The following is a 19,926-nucleotide window of genomic DNA, read 5'->3' as shown; positions in this document are numbered from 1 at the left end:
ATAAATCGATATGAGTACGAGAGCTGCTCGGGGAAGAGGCCGTGGTCGCGGCCCAGGTAGTACTCAAGCTGGATCTTCATCTTCTGAACACATGCCAGCTGGTGAGGCACGGCCACCACCGGTGGATGATAGTGGGCCGTATGATCGGGCCGTAGGGGACGACGCTCTGTTCCAGGCCATGTTGAGAGTTTTGGAAAGGGTGACCATAGCTAATGTCGGGCCCATGAATAGGGGGTCCATTTCTGAGCGACTCCGGGCCAACAGAACGGAGGTTTTTAGGGGCGTATCTAGAGTAGCCCCAAATATGGCTGAGTATTGGCTGGAAGCCACGGAGCAGATTATGGATGACCTGGACTGCTCAGTGGAGCAGAAGTTAAAATGAGCAGTGTCGTTGCTGCGGGAAGAGGCGTATCAGTGGTAGATCACTGTGAGAGAGGGTACCCCAACGGAGAGGGTAACATGGGAGTTGTTCAAGCAGTCCTTCAAGGCGAAATATGTCGAAGCTAGCTATGTGGATGCACGGAGAAAGAAATTCCTGAACCTGACCCAGGGTAGTAAGACCGTTGCTGAATATGAGGTAGAGTTTCTGCGATTGAGCCGGTATGCTAGTGGCATTGTCTCCACCGAATATGAACACAATGTTCATTTTGAAGATGGCCTCAGGGATGAGTTAAGGGTGCTGATAGCTCCGCAGAGAGAGCACGATTTTACTGCACTGGTAGAGAAGGCTAAGATAGTCGAAGAGGTGGAGCAAGCCGAACGAAAGAACCACGATAGGGATCGAAACTGATTCAGGAGGGATGCTGGACCAGCTGGTGCTGCAAACTGAAATGTTAAGAGAGCTAGGATGGAAGAACCAGTTCGAGTAGTTCCAGTGAACACAGTTAGACGACAAGCTTGTGGAGATTAGGGCAGAGTGCATTTGGGGGAATGTTGGAAGCGTACTGGGGCTTGTCTTCATTGTGGGTCAAAGGAACATAGGATCAGGGATTGTCCTAGGAGGCCAGCCCAGACTCAAATGGCTAAACAAGGGGCTGTGCAACCTGTGCAGCCAGCGCGAGGTGGATCGCCGCCGCCTAGAGGTCGTGGACAAGGTCACGGTGGCAATGGTCGTGGACGTGGGGCACCTGGCAGGAGTGCTGTTAATGCTATGGCTCGTCAGCCAACTTTGGCATATGCTGCTCATCACCGCGAGGAGGGTGATGCACCTGATGTCATAATTGGTACGTTTTTTATTTCTGGCGTACCTTATACTGCTCTGATAGATGTGGGGTCAACTCATTCGTATGTTCAATGTGACATTTCTGGGGTATTGGGTGTACACTTTGAGGAGACTATGTGTGGGGTAACTGTGATAAGTCCTTTAGGTCACTCGGTTAAGGTAGAGAAACTCTTTAGGGAGGTGCCTTTAGAGACTCGAGGTAGGATTTTCTGTGAAGACTTGATGGAGTTACCGTTCGGAGAATTCAATTTGATCCTAGGGATGGACTGGTTGACCAAGCATAGGGTAACTCTAGATTGTTTAGCTAAATGGATGGTGTTAAGGACTATCGAGGATGAAGAGGTAATGATTATTGGAAAATGAAGAGGTTACTTGTCCAATGTAGTATCGGCTTTGGGGGCTGAGAAATTGATGCGTAAGGGATGCGAGGCATATTTGGCTTTTGTAAGCCAAGCTGAAACTAAGGATCTGACTGTGGAGACAGTCAGAATTGTTAGAGAATTCTGAGATGTTTTCCCAGAAGAGCTTCTTGGATTACCTCTGAATCAAGAAGTCGAGTTTGGAATCGATTTGCTGCCTGGAACAGCTTCAGTGTCCATCGCACCCTATAGGATGGCACCGAAGGAGTTAGTAGAATTGAAAGCTCAAATCCAAGAGTTGTTGGATAGAGGCTTCATTAGACCGAGTGTGTCTCCATGGGGAGCATCGGTCCTGTTTGTGAAGAAAAAGGACGGGACGATGCGTATGTGCATCGATTATCGCCAGTTGAACAAACTGACGATAAAGAACAAATACCCACTGCCTAAAATTGACGATCTATTTGACCAACTGAGAGGAGCTTCGGTATTTTCCAAGATTGACCTTCAATCTGGATACCATTAGCTAAGGGTAAAGGAAGTGGATATTTATAAGACAACATTCAGAACTCGATATGGTCATTACGAGTTTCTGGTTATGCTGTTTGGGTTGACAAACACACCTGTAGCTTTCATGGATCTGATGAATCGAGTATTCCAACCTTACTTGGACCGATTCATGGTTATTTTTATCGATGATATTCTGGTATATTCAGAAACTGAGGAGAAGCATGATGAGCATCTACGTATTGTGGTGCAAGTGCTGAGAGAGAAGCAATTTTATGCGAAGTTTAGAAAGTGTGAATTCTGGTTGTGAGAAGTGACTTTTCTAGGTCATGTGGTTTCTACCGAAGGAATTAGAGTGAATCCTCAAAAAATTGAGGCATTTTTGGAATGGAAACCACCGAAGTTAGTATCGAAAATTCAGAGTTTTCTGGGTCTGGCAGGCTATTACAGAAGGTTTGTAGAGGGATTTTCTCTGATTGCTGCACCATTGACGAAACTGTTAAGGAAAGGAGTAGCATTTGTCTGGACTGAAAAATAGCAGAAAGCTTTTGACCAGTTGAAAAAGGTATTGACCGAGGCACCAGTATTGATTCAACCAGAGTCTGGGAAGGACTTCACTGTGTACAGTGATGCGTCGCATGTGGGGTTAGGATGCGTACTGATGCAAGAGGGTAAGGTGGTCGCTTATGCTTCGCAACAGCTTAAGCCTCATGAAACGAACTACCCTACGCACGATTTAGAGCTAGCAGCAGTGATCTTTGCATTGAAAATCTAGAGACATTACTTATATGGAGAAAAGTGTATTATATACACAGACCATATGAGCCTAAAGTATCTGTTGACACAGAAGGAGTTAAACCTTAGGCAACGAAGATGGATAGAGTTGCTTAAGGATTACGACTGTTCGATAGACTACCACCCAGGTAAGGCTAATGTGGTGGCTGATGCTTTGAGTCGAAGGGTTGTTGCTGATTTGAGATCCTTGTTTGCACGTTTGAGTCTGTTCGACGATGGAAGTCTGTTGGCAGAATTGCAAGTGAGGCCTACTTAGACTGAACAGATTAAAGAAAAACGGTTGAAGGATGATTCGTTAGTTCTTCAGTTTCGGCAAGTTAAGAATGGTGAGAATGAGGATTTTGAACTCAATACTGACGGAGTTCTGTGCTTCCATGGAAGAGTTTGTATTCCGAAAGACCCTGAATTGAGGCGGTCAATTCTAAAAGAGGCTCATGGTGGAATTTGTGCTATGCATCCTAGAGGACATAAGTTATATCGAGACTTGCAAGAGGTGTACTGGTGGCCTGGACTAAAACGAGAGGTGACTGAATTGGTTGGGAAATGTCTGACGTGCTAGCAAGTTAAGGCCGAGCACCAATTGTCTTCTGGATTACTACAACCGGTGAAAATTCCACTATGGAAATGGGAGAGAGTAACTATGGACATCGTGAGTGGGCTATCTTTGACACCCACCAAGAAAGATTCTGTGTGGGTAATTGTGGATAGGTTAACGATATCTGCCCATTTCATACCTGTTAGTACTGATTACTCACTGCAAAAGTTGGCCAAGTTGTATGTGGCAGAGATAGTGCGACTGCATGGGGTGCCAGTGTCGATTATTTCTGATTGAGACCCTAAGTTTACATCTCGGTTCTGGCAGAAGTTGCAGGAGGCGTTGGGTACATGATTGGATTTCAGTACTGCTTTTCACCCTCAGACAGATGGACAGTCGGAAAGGGTTATTCAAGTTTTGGAGGATATGTTAAGAGGTTGTATCATCGATTTTCATGGCAGTTGGGAGGACTACTTGCCATTGGCGGAGTTTACATACAACAACAGCAACCAAGCAAGTATTCAGATGGCTCCATATAAGGCACTTTATGGGCGAAGGTGTCGTACGCCTACGTGTTGGACAGAGGGTGAACGACAAGTGCTTGGACCAGAATTAGTGGCAGATACTGAAAGTAAGGTTAAGTTGATAAGAGATCGATTAAAGGAGGCATCTGATAGACAGAAGTCGAATGCAGATCTAAAGCGTAAAGAGATTGAGTTCGGTATTGGGGATATGGTTTTCTTGAAGGTTTCACCTTGGAAGAAGATCTTGAGGTTCGGTAAGAAAGGCAAACTGAGTCTGCGGTTTATAGGGCCTTATCAGGTTCGTAAATGGGTAGGACCAGTAGCATATCAGTTAGAGTTACCACCGGAGTTGGACAGAATCCATGACGTCTTTCATGTGTCCATGTTGAGACGATATCAATCGGATCCTTCACATGTTGTGCCAGTAGAGGAGATTGAAGTAAAGACTGATTTGACCTTTGAGGAGGAACCCGTGCAAATTTTAGATCGAGAGGTTAAAGTTTTAAGAAGGAAGTCGGTTCCATTGGTGAAAGTACTGTGGTGTAATCATGGAAGGGAAGAGGCTACTTGGGAGTCAGAAGAGACTATGCGTCAACAATACCCTTAATTATTTGGATCAGGTAAATTTTGAGGCCGAAAGTTTTTTAAGGGGGGTAGAGTTGTAACGCCCTGATCTTCGGGATTTTTTGGGTTTCTGTGATTTTTGGTAAATTTTGAAATTTTGGTGTTCTGAATATTGGAATTGTGTTTAAATGTGTTAGTGGGCCTTTAAAAGGCCCAAGCCTAAGTTAAACACAGTAAAATATCAAGGTTGGATTTTAAGTGAATAGGAGACTTGGTTAAGTGGGCTTTTAAGAAGAATTTTGTAAATTACGACACAAATAAGGCCTTGGTAAAGTGGCAAGGTGGCGCCACTAAGTTCCTAAAAAAAAGGGGCGTCTGGGAAGGAATTAAAGGTCCATGGTTCAAGTTGCAAGGTAGGCATATTGTTACTTTTTAATTTTAGGCATGTGCCGGGCATGTGATCACTTAAGTGAATTTCGGCAAGGGCTTTAGGGAGGTTGGGTCGATTGTTTTAGTTGATATTAGGGTTAGGTTCTTTTCTTTTTCTGTCTTGGACAATTAGGGTTAGCCATCTGAAAGCCTTCACTGTCATTCATCATTTCTGAGTTCTTACAAAAGCTGAAAACGCAAATTCCTTCTCCTTGGTGCCAATTTCTTCTTCCTCCCTTTTTCCTCCATTTTCTTTCTTCTTCTTTTTTCTCTTTCTTCTAGCCAATACCTTCTGATCACCTTACTCACCTTCTCTGTCAATCCCATCCTCCACAAAACCACCATAGCCGTTGCCATAAAAGGCGAAATCCTAAAAACTCACTTCTTGTGCTGATTTCTCCAAGCCAAAATCCTTCAGTTATTTTTGTTCTTTTTGATCAACTTTCATCTTCTCTAAACCCTTAGTATCTATCGGCAACAATACTTCAAAGTTATAGCCTCAAATCGTCATCTTCTTCATCACTTAAAAAGTCGAAATACCATAGATTTAGGGACTTATAGCCGAAACTTTAGATCTCCTAGATTCGAGTTCTACTATCGTTTAGAGGATAGATCTGCATCAGATCTGCATAGAAATCAAAGAGGAATAAGTGGTAAGTGCTCATCACCTCAGATCTAGTCTTATTTTACAATTTAGAAAAGCCGAAGTCCCTAAAATCTAAGGAGGCTGTCGATTTGGGCATAGGGCTTTAAGGGTCTTTAACCGACGATTTCTTTTGGTGATTAGTGTTTTCTAGAGGTTTGATCGAAGGCTTGGATCTTTGGAACAACTAGACTTAGATCTAGTCATTAGTTTTCAGCAAAAAGGTAAGATTCTAAAGGCTTTAGGGGAATCGTAAGGGATCTCAGTAGCAGTCATCGAAAAATAGGTGTGTATTGAACATCCTCTCATAGTTCAATTCGGCCAAAGCCAAAATGCCGAAATTCCGGCATTTCGTGGGCTTGTGAGTGTGCGAGTGCTCACAAGACGTTTAGAAATCATTAGATCTAAAATCGCAAAGTGGTAAGTTAGTCGTGTGTGAAACTTCGTGCACTTCGGTAATTGGGCCTCGATAGGCTAAAACTAGGCCCAATGGGCTTACGGGCCCATACAGGTAATAATAATAATAAAATATGTGTAGTATAAAAAATAGGCAATAAGTATGTTTTGTTAGACTGTAGAATCGAAATTGCTTAAACCGATAAACTGGCCATAAAACTTGAATTAAATGGGCTTAAATTGCTAATGGACACTATAGGGCCCATTAGGGGTTTTAGGGCCCAATGGCTAAAATTGTGAAATTGAGATAAATAAATTACTACGATGACAAATGGGCTAGTAAGGACCGTAACATTCATGAGACCCTTTAAAACTGATAAAATTACTGAAATACCTTTATAGGTAGAAAGTTTACAGTTTTACTCCAAGGAGCAAAATTACTGATATACCCCTAGGGTTAAGGTTGACCTGAATGCATGTTTGACTGTTACTATTTACTGCATGCCATGTTATTATTATCTGATGCATGTGACTAGGTTATTGATGGAGGAAGTACTGAAAGTGGCTTGACCGCGTACTGGAGGCTTTGCCTCAACTTACTGATATCTGAGCAGCTATGTTGCAACTATGGAGTGTAGGGCTGGGTGGGTTGAGCTATTCCCCACATGGAGTGGAGGACTGGTACGGGTGGAGTGTAGCGGTTGGTTATAGGCTGGGTTGGGCTTGCATACACAAATATGTCTGTTCTGTTCTAGAATGGGCCTACGGGCCATACTGTTATCTGAAAAGGGGCTAAGGCCCAGTTTATCGTATTCTGAAAAGGGATTCGACCCAGTACCCGCGGTTATCTAAATAGGGCTTAGGCCCAGTGGGCTTGAGCTGACTTGGGCTTTGGATGGGTTTTCCAAACTCACCCCCTTTCTCTTCCATCCTTGCAGGTGAGCCCTAGTTGGTGGACTTGGAGCTGGGCGGGATTCAGAGTGGCCACGAAGATTAAACTTCTGGTTTTAAATAAGTTTCAAGTAGCTTCCTTTTATATTTCGTATTTATTTTTTATTATTTCTATTTTGGTTAAAGTTCTCTATTATTTTTATTTTGGGTTTTTAAATTACTTAAATGGTTTTCGACTTGAGATTCACATCATTTAAATTGATTCCTTGAAATTGGTTAACTCTGGGTTTATCAAAAATTACTTATTTCAAACCGACACGACAACCAAACGTCTTCGAAATGAAACTTTTCAAAGTACAACAAAAGTCATGTTTTTTTCTAAACCCTTAACAATCGATAATGGATAGGACTCACACTAGTGAATCGGAACATTTCTCTTAAAACTTCATTAATGGTTTTTGCAAAGCTCACCTAAACTTTAGTAAACTAGGTAACTTGGTTAGTGGTAGGTAATATGACGCATCGAATTCGACCTTAACGTCTAGGCCAGGTTTGTGGTGTTACAATTACCATAGGCTTGCGTAAAAATCAAATCTCTACCACTATAAATGAAATGATACACAATTCAAAAGGTCTTTAGCAGGATTGTAATTGGGCTTGACTTAAAGCTGTGGATAAAGGCCAAAAAAAGAGGGACAGAATCGAGATTAATTTAATAAGTTACCAAACTTAGAATAATAAAGCTAATTACTGAATTACAAACAATTGACAGAATTAAGACTATCCAAAACTAATGAAATGAGCTTCCTTTTCTCGAAATAATAACTTTAACTTATCCAAGCTCTTTATAACAATATGTAATTATATGAATATAAATATACGTGTTTTTTTCTTTTTTAAGAATAAGAACAAGTACAATAATGGAAAGTACATAATAAGAAATAATTCAGAAACTGGAATGAACGAACATTAGTTAGGTAACTAATCAAATCAAATCTCGATAAAATGGAGTCAATGAAAAGGGAGAAATTCTTAACGAATCAAAAAGGTTAAGTTGTGGGTCAACATTAAGGGGAAAATCAAGAAATAATGGTTAAGGCTCAAAGAGGTTCACTAAGGGTCAATTATGTGGGTAGGCTTTTTATGGGTAAGTAGGTTAAAACCTAAGTGCCTTTATCATCTCAATATATCAAATCAATGGTGTAGTCTCGACATGTATAATCAAAGTAAGTTCTAGAATAACAATTCAGTATTGACACACTCATAAGCAACAATAAAAGTGAGCAAGAAAGGATATATGTTCTAAAAGGCTCAAAATCTCGCAAAAATTATGGGTGTTTGATGTCAATCCTGTAAACTTAGAATTTCAAGATAATACCTTAATTTAGGGGAACAACCTAGAAATTTTAATACTCAAAAGTCAACTTATCATGCTTGATTCTCTACTGCCTTAAAGTTAGATGATCAATGCACAATTATCTATGTTTTGATCCAAAACATATCAATAAAATCATGAATTAATCAAAATTCATTCTAATAGTGATATGAAATAAAATTACTTGGGGATTAGACAAAATTCAAGGGTTTTTTTATAATGATATGACTAACCTACCCACACTTAAGATGTACATTGCCCTCAATGTACAATGATAGATAATGACAACATAAGCATAATATCATAGAAGAGGGGAAAAGTAAAACTACCCTGAATTTGGATATAGTTCTTGAAAGAGCGGAAGCGGGTTTAGAGACATTGGAAGTGATGTGTATGTGACATGTAGACAGAGGTGAAGGTGGTGGTAAAGGTTGGGCTCCACAATCACAGTGCCCAGCGAAGAGGTTATCGTGGTGGTCGGTGTCGTGGTGGCTATGGTCGTGGTCGAGCAAGACATGGCAGTCGTGGATTCTCATTTCCCATAGGTCTGTTTGTATATTCCAGAGTAGCACCAATTGACTGAGCCTTTCGAAATTGCAATATCACCAGCAATGGTTTAGGGCGTTATATCAATGGGGTCATTATGTGACTCATAGAGAAATAGCCATAAAATTTAGATATTCAAAATATACTAATCAAAGTCTTTTTAGAACATGAACACTGAAACAGAAATAAAAATAAAAGAAAAATAAAAACAAAAGGAAAAGCAAAATAAAGTAAAAATAAATGGACTCAAAAGTCCTCATCTACAGCTGGAAAAAGAGGTGGTGGTGCTGAAGGCGAAATGTGGAAATGCTGACAAATTTGCTGCAGAGTTGCCTCTATGTTGTCGAATCGCTGAGTGCAATATTGCTCAGATCGATCCAGGTGGGCAGAAATTTCTGGCAATGAAGTAGCCGCATAAACTAGCCGGTGACTCGGCGGTGGCTGAGTAGGTGGGTCCTCATGAAATGAAGGGATATCATCAAGAATATCCTCAAGGTCATCCTCATCGGTGGCTCGTGCTAGTCAGTATTGAGGAGGATCGAACCCACGACGTCGCTCTATCATCCTTATGTGGAGCATACTTTGGATGTAACACCCCAAACCCTACCCAGACATTATGGCCAAGTCTGGTGAGTCACATTGAAGTGTTTTTCGAAAACCATGTTTTCATTGAAAACCCTTCTTGATGTTTAGAAACTTTTATAGTTTAAACTTGTAAACCTTTGTAGTGGCAGAAACATGTTATTTTAAAAATAGTTAAGTATCGAAAAATCAAACCTTCTTTGTTATGGCTTAAAGTGAATGGATACTACGCACCAGGTAGGATTCAAGAAAAGAGGAGGTGAGTCAATTAGACAGCTTAAATACCTAGCTCTTCCATGACCCAATCCTAGACATGCACACATCCATTGCCACACTTTAAGCTTATTACTTGTCCATGAACAACAAATTAAGTTTAAGTCTATTTAAAATATTTATTTCCTTTGAAAACATTTACGTTGCGGAAGCTTTACTTTGTTATCGTGATATTTTGAAAATAAGTAACTTTTATAAAACGCGCCCTAGGGCTATCCAATTTTAAGGAATCAATTTAAGTGATTTTGAAAAACTTAGTGTGTATAGAAAACCCATCCAAAGCCCAAGTCAGCTCAAGCCCATTGGGTCTAAGCCCTATTCAGATAACTGTAGGTACTGGGCTGAAGCCCTTTTCAGAATACAGTAAACTGGGCCTTGCCCCTTTTAAGATAATAGTATGGCCCATAGGCCCATTCCAGAACAGAACAGACATATTCGTGTATGCAAGCCCAACCCAGCCTATAACCAACCGCTACACTCCACTCGTACTAGCCCTACACTCCATATGGGGAATAGCTCAACCCACTCATCCCTACACTCCACAATTGCAGCATAGCTGCTCAGATATCAGTAAGTTGAGGCAAAGCCTCCAGTACGTGGTCAAGCCACTTTCAGTACTTCCTCCATCAATAACCTAGTCCCATGCATCAGATAATAATAACATGGCATGCAGTAAATAGTAACAGTCAACATGCATTCAGGTCAACCTTAACCCTAGGGGTATATCAGTAATTTTGCTCCTTCGAGTAAAACTATAAACTTTCCACCTATAAAGGTATTTCAGTAATTTTATCAATTTTAAGGGTTCTCATGAATGTTACGGTCCTTACTAGCCCTGTAACACCCCTTACCCGTATCCGAGGCCGGGCAAAGGTACGAGGCGTTACCAGACAAACATACAAACATTAAACTAAAATACGAGCCATAAAATTTTATTCATATTTCAAAGCGTTCATTCTCTTACACATAGTCCCTGATTTGAGTCTACGGAGCCCAAAACATACTTTAGAAAGGGTTTGGGACTAAACCGAGAACTTACAAAAATCTTGGAAATTTCATGCTTTAAGGCTCCACACGCCCATGTCCCAAAGTCGTGTTCCGTACAAGGCTGAGACACATGGTCGTGTCTCTGCCTGTGTGGAATATACCTAGGCTATTTTCCAAGCTTTGGTCAACCTTGATCTCTTACACACTTATACAAAATCAAAAGCATATAACATGGTATTCATTTAATGATTAAACATCCTCAATTAAACCACAAACATAGCATTTGTATGTCATCATACATGTGTCTCTCATACTCATTTTACCTTGTTTATTATAGTACCACTTATACATTTATACCAAGATTATCATCTTACCAAATATCTTCAGCTTAATCATCAAGCATTCATATTTAAAGCTAGATCATATCTTTATAAAATACCATGATTCAGATGCACAGAATAACATGTTTGCCTGAAACATTTCAATTCAATTCCATACCCAACAAGCATTACATTGAGACTAGTCATATATATATATGCATGTCATGATACATAACATTCTCTTTTTGTTTTCTTATAAACACATATCATTTATTTCATTATATCAATATTTCATATACCATAGTTTCCAAGTATTCCACATATATTTATTTTCCTCCTCCTCCTCTCCATTCCACATCCTTAATGTATATAGCATTCTTGTAAGTACGATTTCACAATTTACTAATAAATGTTCACATCAAACTATCCACACGAGTCATAGTCACTTAATTATTTATAATTCGAGCTATATAGATCCAAATTAAGATCCGTAAATTTCCCCTGAAACTAGACTCACATATCTTTCCACCATAAAATTTTCATAATTTTTGGTTTAGAAAATTAGTACAGTTTATTCATTAAAATTTCCCCTGTTTCACTTTCTGACAGTTTTGCCCTCTCTTCACTAAAAAATAATTATCTCACAGTACAGAACTCGGATAATGTTATTGTTGATTTATCTTGAAAATAGACTCATTATGGATTTTAAAAATATAATTTTAAGCCTCTAATTATTTTTCTCCAAATTTTTGTGATTTTCCAAAGTCAGAACAGGGGATCACGTAATCATTCTGAATCAGTCTCACAAAAACATAAATATCTAAAAATATAGAACTTCTTTGCTTCCTATGTTTATTTTATATGAAAATAGACTCATTAAACTTTAAGTTTTTATCTTATTCAGTCTCTGATTCAATTTATACTATTTTTGGTGATTTTTCAAAATCACGACACTGCTACTATCCAAAACAGTTTTATTGCTAATTCACTCTTTCACACTTTCTTTGTATTAACCTCATTTTAACATACATATCACAAATCATTTTCACCACATTTCATACATCACAAGTATAGGCCCATGATCACAAGGTCACCATAAAATCATCCTCATGTATAACTTACTTGTTTATAACCTTACCACATCCTGGTCACTTAATGAACACATCATTCACATAACCAAGTTCCTGCACTTATTCATCACAAAACTCACAAAGCAATACATAGAGAGTCTCCCGTTGAACACTTCGGATCAATCCTCGATACTTGGTGGTTTCAGCACATATCTCCACCCATCATATAGTTCGGCTCTCTTGTACACATGGTGAACACTTAGTACCACCCATGTGACCTAGCCAGTTTATCTCGTAGCTCTCTTGTCTACATGGTGTCCTTCACTTGGAACCACGCATGCGACCTAGCTACATGTATCCCGTAGCTCTCTTGTCTACATGGTGTACACATAGTATCACCCATGTGACCTAGCTACATCATAATGTCTTGTAGCTCTCTTGTACACATGATGTGCACTCAGCACTATACGTGTGACCTAGCTACATACCATCTGTATCATCCAATCTTTCCGAAGGTTCAACCGGGATTTCTCTCTCTTTTCCAACAATTTCACCAATCAAGTAATTATCCACAAACATATTTCCAATATTTTTATAAAATATCATAATACAAGTAATAGTGATGTATTACTTACATATAAACTTACATCTCATTTAATATCAAAGCAATAACATTAAATTACACATTGTCTTATTAAAAATCATATGAACTTACAATTTCCCATAATATCCATAATCATAGAAATCACATTTATGTATGATAATTCAATGCACTTCATGTACCATAGACATATTTTTAAATCAATTCATAAACTTGGCACCATAATCATTTAATTTAACAAAATTCAATTAATTCACTAAATTTAACTTTCAAATATAAATTACAACATTATTGTTGTATTATTATCATACCAACTTACATACTTTCAACACCTCAGAGATCATAGTAAATATATAAATTTTACATTGAAACATGCATAAATTAATGCTTATTATACATATGAACTTACCTTGATATTAAAACGACCATTTTACCAACTTTCCCAATTTTCGATTTTTCTCTCATTCTAGGTTCAAATCTCATTTTCCGGGATCTAAAACATCATATTTTACTTATTTAATTAATGTACTATTCAAAACATTCCTTAATCAAAATTTGGAAAAATTACAATTTTGCCCCTAAACTTTTGCATATTTACACTTTTGCCCCTAGGCTCGGGAATTAAACTTCATCCCTTATTCTTATGTTTCATGACATGATGATCACTTTTCCCTTCTATGGCAACATCAAATTCTCACTCTAACATATACTTATGACTATTAGGTATTTTTACCGATTAAGCCCTTTTGCTCGTTTTCACTTAAAACCGAGTAGCACAAGTTGTTTAACATAATTTAAAACCTCATATTGTATTATAAAACATCAGAATACACAAATTTTACCTATGGGTATTTTTCCAAATATGAACCCTAGGTTGAATTATTGCTAGCATAAGCTAAATCAAGTTACCGGGACTCCAAAAACGTAAAGAACTTGAAAAACGGGGTTAGAACGGACTTACAATTGAGCTTGGAAAGCTTGAAAACCCTAGCCATGGAGTCTCCCTTGGTATACACGTCCATGGTGAAGAAGATGAGCAAAATTGGCTTTTAATTTTGTATTTTAATTCATTTTACCCCTAAATGACCAAAATACCCTTACTACTAAACTTTCCAAAATTCCATCCATGTCCAATTTTTGTCCATAACTTAGAAATTGGTCAAATTTCTATTTAAGACCTCCTAATTAATATTTCAAATCAATTTCATACTAGAAACTTCTAGAATTCAAGTTTTGCAACTTATTCAATTTAGTCCCTAACTTCGAATTAAGCACTTTTTGCATAGAATTTCTTCACGAAATTTTCACACAATCATGAAATCATATCATAGACCTCAAAATAATCATAAAATAATTATTTATATCTCAGATTTTGTGGTCCCGAAACCTCTGTTCCAACTAGACCCAATTTTGGGCTATTACAACTCTCCCCCCTTCAGAGATTTTCGTCCTCGAAAATCTTACCGGTGTGAGGTTTAGTATCTTTCTCATAATTTCCAGCATTACTAACTAATTGTTTTCAAGACGATACTTTCAGAAACACTCTGTCATCAGTTTGAATCCCAAGATAACTCAGTAAACTCTGATATTTCTCTAACTCTGTCCTTCACTTGTCAACCATTCTCAGACTCTGGTCATATCTATAATTATTTTATCACTGAACTCTTTGATTCCACACTTAGGAACATAGTCAACATGATTCTCATGAATTTCCGTTATATACACCTCATTGGTAAGAGGGTGAGGTCGTACAGTCTCTAACTCGACTCTGACTATATCTATATGACACATTTTTTTCATTATCCACATATGTCATTATAATCATACTATCCACTTCAAACAATTTATTATTCATACCTGTCTTACATAAAATTTCCAATTATCTCATTTCAAACAAGTGCACTCACTCATACATTCTATGAATTTTGAATAACTTTAATCATCACATTTACTAATTAATTTAGTCAAGCATGCAACAGCATATGAAGGCCAAACAAATATGAATAAATATATCACTATATAAACTTTCATCTCACATATTATAACATATACATATATCACGAATTCTTATTCATACCTTTCCGAGTTTAACACATCATAGCTATACTTTATTCAAATACTTCAATATCGCTATCAAATGGTCAGATGTAGCTCGGTTGGAGAATATTTCATTTTAAACAAAATAGTCCTTATTAGTGTCGGGAGACATCACACTATCACATATTTGTGGCATGTATAACTAAACTCTTACACTTGCTATGTTAGTCCGAGAATCGACTAAACGAACTTGAAAAACGGGGTTAGAACGGACTTACAATTGAGCTTGGGAAGCTTGAAAACCCTAACCATGGAGTCTCCCTTGGTATACACGTCCATGGTGAAGAAGATGAGAAAAATTGGCTTTTAATTTTTTATTTTAATTCATTTTACCCCTAAATGACCAAAATACCCTTACTACTAAACTTTCCAAAAATTCCATCCATGTCCAATTTTTGTCCATAACTTAGAAATTGGTCAAATTGCTATTTAAGACCTCCTAATTAATATTTCAAATCAATTTCATACTAGAAACTTCTAAAATGCAAGTTTTGCAACTTATTCAATTTAGTCCCTAACTTCGAATTAGCACTTTATGCATAGAATTTCTTCACGAAATTTTCACACAATCATGCAATCGTATCATAGACCTCAAAATAATCATAAAATAATTATTTATATCTCAGATTTTGTGGTCCCGAAACCTCTGTTCCAACTAGACCCAATTTTGGGCTATTACAAGCCCATTTGTTATCGCAATAATTTATTTATCTCAATTCCACAATCTTAGCCATTGGGTCCTAAAACCCCTAATGGGCCTTACAGTGTCCATTAGCAATTTAAGCCCATTTAACTAAAGTTTTATGACCAGTTTCCCGGTTTAAGCAGTTTCGATTCTACAGTCTAACAGAACATACTTATTGCCTATTTTTTTATATTATACATTTTTACCCGTATGGGCCCGTAAGCCCATTAGGCCCAGTTTTAGCTTATCGAGGCCCAATTACTGAATTGCACGAAATGTCACACAGACTTACCTACCACTTTGCGATTTCAGATCTAATGATTTCTAAACGTCTTGCGAGCACTCGCTCACTCACAAGCCCACGAAATGCCAGAATTTCGGCATTTCAGCTTTTGTCGAATTGAACTATGAGAGGGTGTTCGATACACACCTGATTTAGAACGGTATGTTGGCGAGATCCACTCACACGAACTACCTACAATTGGATTACTACCACGTCAATCTAAATATCAAAAACAAACTACGTTTTTAACCCATTACCATATTCAGCCAACACAGCCTTAGATCCCAGAGTTCTTTACCTTTTGCCGAAATATGGGTTAGTTCTAAAGAGCCAACTGAATTAGTCTTCAAGCCCTTTGTTGTACGTCCCCTTGCTCACGCTAACGCTTACACAACCAAATGGAAAGAGGCACAAAACCCTTAGTCCAATACGCTAGCCACCCATAAGGGTTTCGGCTTTTCTTAATTCCCGAAATAAAGAAATAGTTTCGAAAACTTACCATCGGTTCCTTCAGCCAATGATTCCACTTTAGTTCTTATTCGCTTCTGATGTAGATCTGACCTTCAACGCCTAGCAGAAGTCGGCCCTTTTCTGGTCTAAAGATTCGGCTATGCCCCTAAAACTATGGGGTTTTTGACTTTTTGAAATAGTCAAGAAGATGAGATATAAGAGTTTTATAGAGGCTTTGTCGACAGAAATTTAGGGTTTTAAAAGAAGAAAGAATCGACCACAAGATGGAGAAGAATCAGATATTTGGCTAGGAGAAATCAGCACAGAAGAAATAGAGGCTTTCGGGATTTCGGCTTTTGTATATAAGGCTTAGGAACAAATGATTAGAAAGTGAAGATGAGAAGAATAGTAGAAAGATTCGGCTATAGAGGAAAAGAAGAAGAAGAGGAAATAGATGAAGAGAGGAGAAAAAAGAAGAGAAAAGAATTGTCAGAGACGACACCCCATACCCAAAAAGAAAAATAAATCCTAAAGGCCAAAGATATATGGCACTTATTAGCTATGGCTGAGTGAGTGTATTACGGCATAGGAATTCTTCCTAAATTCCAATTCCCCGAATTGCTCCTTGATTTTTGGCCACATTCAATGTTTGAATTCCATTCAAACTCTTGACCGATCAGCCCACCGTTTGCACCACCTCAGAGCATGCTGCCAAGAGTCCTGATCAGACCCCAACTCCTTCCCCACGCATGCAGCAAAAATCCCAACCTTGTGTGCGCGAGATGAAGCTCAAACCCCAAACCTCCGTCTGACTTGCACACTTGCGCCTTCGCTCGAGCTGCTGGCCATTGTACCACGCTTTCTCCTTTACTAATATATGGTCACAATTAATTTTAACCTTTAACCCAGTTCAGTTCTGGCTTGCCTTAAAAATAAAACAGAATTCGCACGCGCCAAGACTAGAACCCGTGCCCTTGTGGAACTCCTAGCACCCTACTGCCACTGCACCACAAGCGTCCTTGTAGCGTAACTTGGTCGCAACTTTTCTTAAACCTTACTTTAGTGCGACCTGGCTTCTAAAATAAAAACAAGCCTTTGCGTGCGCCAACCCTTGAACCTAGGCACTACACCACACTCTTAGCGCCTCTGCCACTGGACTGATCTTCCCTTTGTGTTACCTTTTAACCCCAACTATATACAATGCTTCCCTACATCGTTCCCTGATCTAAAGAAAAATAAAACACTTTTGCACATGTTGGGAGTCGAACCCCAGCTCTCCATCCCACTACCTAGCATGCTAACCACTGCGCCAGGTACGTTTCTTCATGCCCAGTCTTGCCCAATTTATTTTATAAGCCTTATGCCCAGATTCCCTCTATGAGGCAAAAATTAAAACAATTTTTTCCTAGAGTTTAAACAACAAAACAATAATACTTTTGTAAATATATATATTTTTTCCTATCTAATAATAATAATTATAGTGATAATAATTTTATAAATATATCTAATAATAAAAATTTCAAATATCAATAATACAGTAAATAATAATAATTTTCATAAAAAATTTTCAAACATACATACAGTAATATTTTTCTAATAATAATAATTTTATCCCATAATACTAATTAAAATTTCATAAAAATTTAAAATATTCGTAATAATAAATACAGTAAAAATTTTCTAGTAAATTTTTTTTCTTAAATGATAATATTTAAAACATCTTAATTATTCAGGTTTTCTTCTATCCGAATCACAGACTCAAAGCCCAACTCTTCTAGGCTCAAATTCAGGGTGTTATAACTTTACCCTCCTTAAAGAAATTTCATCCTCGAAATTTCCAAAACTAAAATAATCGTGTAACACTATGCTACTAGCTATCGCTGCGCACTCTGATCTAAATAATTTTAATACGACCTAGAACATCTAATTACCGAAATAATTAAACACTTTATCGTACACGTATACAATTCGTACCCAAACATCACGTACTCCTAACTAGAATAAGCTTGGCAATCTTGAGCTCGATGTTCCCGTGACCCGCATCTAAAGCATGCTCCTGTCTTCCTATGGCACTCACCCGGATGACGCCTGTTGCAGTTCTTGCAAGTCAGAAAGTTTGGTCGTGTCTTAACATGTTTCACAGAACGAGGCTCTGTTCTCTGAGAACTAGGATCCTTCCTTTTCTTACACTCCAAGCACCCTACTTGAAACGTTTCCCTAATTTCCTTAATTTTGGTATCCAATACTTCCTCTACCACTTTCCTTACTAACTCGGCCAGTGCCTCAGTACCAAGCTCCGAGTTATCGCTACCTGAAGTTGGCAGACTTCGCTTACCCTCAGAATCCATATCAATACTCTACATTACCAGTACACATATCAAATAACTACAAAGATCTCAAAAATTTTACTTTTTATTCATATGTCTTATGCAGAGATAGTATTTTAGAGTTTTTGTTATTTACAGAATCATAGCCTAGCTACAATCTCAATCTTTTTGGGTTTTTAGTTCCTACTGTCTCAGTCTCTATGGTTTTAGTATCAACCTAGCTACAGTATCATAGTAAAGTCTCAATCCTATCTACAGTAAGGCTTTAGTATAGTACAGTATTTAAGGCAAAAGTACTTACAGACTTGGTGCCGGGGATTCAGTATGCCACCTTATTAGATTTCAGACAAACGCAAAAGATTTAGGCCTTTTTAAAATCCATTTCTCGAACATTTAATTTAAAGAAATCAAGTTTGAAAATTTATCTCCTTTAACCAGAAAATTTGTTTTCAAAAGTCAGATTTTTCCAAAAATACCCTCTTTGGGCTTAAAGTTTTGAAAACCTTTTTGGACCCGATCCACAGCCGAGCTGTTGCAACCGGGCTCTGATACCACTAAATGTAACACCCCAAACTCGGCCCAGACATTATGGCCAAATCTGATGTGTCACATTGAAGTGTTTTCCGAAAACTATGTTTTCATTGAAAACCCTTCTTAATGTTTAGGAACTTTTACCGTTTAAACTTGTCAACCTTTGTAGTGGCAGAAACATGTTATTTTAAAAACAGTCAAACATGCATTCAGGTCAACCTTAACCCTAGGGGTATATCAGTAATTTTGCTCATTCGAGTAAAACTGTAAACTTTCCACCTATAAAGGTATTTTAGTAATTTTATCAGTTTTAAGGGTTCTCACGAATGTTACGGTCCTTACTAGCCCATTTGTCATCGCAATAATTTATTTATCTCAATTTCACAATCTTAGCCATTGGGCCTTAAAACCCCTAATGGGCCCTACAGTGTCCATTAGCAATTTAAGCCCATTTAACTCAAGTTTTATGACCAGTTTCCCGGTTTAAGCAGTTTCAATTCTACAGTCTAATAGAACATACTTATTGCCTATTTTTTTATATTATACATTTTTACTCGTATGGGCCCGTAAGCCCATTGGGCCCAATTTTAGCCTATCGAGGCCCAATTACCGAAGTGCACGAAATTTCACACACAACTAACTTACCACTTTGCGATTTCAGATCTAATGATTTCTAAACATCTTGCAAGCACTCGCTCACTCACAAGCCCATGAAATGCCAGAATTTCGGCATTTCGACTTTTGTCGAATTGAACTATGAGAGGGTGTTCAATACACACCTGATTTAGAACGGTACGTTGGCGAGATCCACTCACACGAACTGCCTACAATTGGATTACTACCACATCAATCTAAATATCAAAAACAAACTACGTTTTTAACCCCTTACCATATTCGGCCAACACAGCCTTAGATCCCAGAGTTCTTTACCTTTTGC

The sequence above is a fragment of the Gossypium hirsutum genome, chromosome A03, assembly GCF_007990345.1.
Source record: "Gossypium hirsutum isolate 1008001.06 chromosome A03, Gossypium_hirsutum_v2.1, whole genome shotgun sequence".
Taxonomy (NCBI): Eukaryota; Viridiplantae; Streptophyta; class Magnoliopsida; order Malvales; family Malvaceae; genus Gossypium; species Gossypium hirsutum.
Note: the sequence above shows the minus strand (reverse complement) of the source record.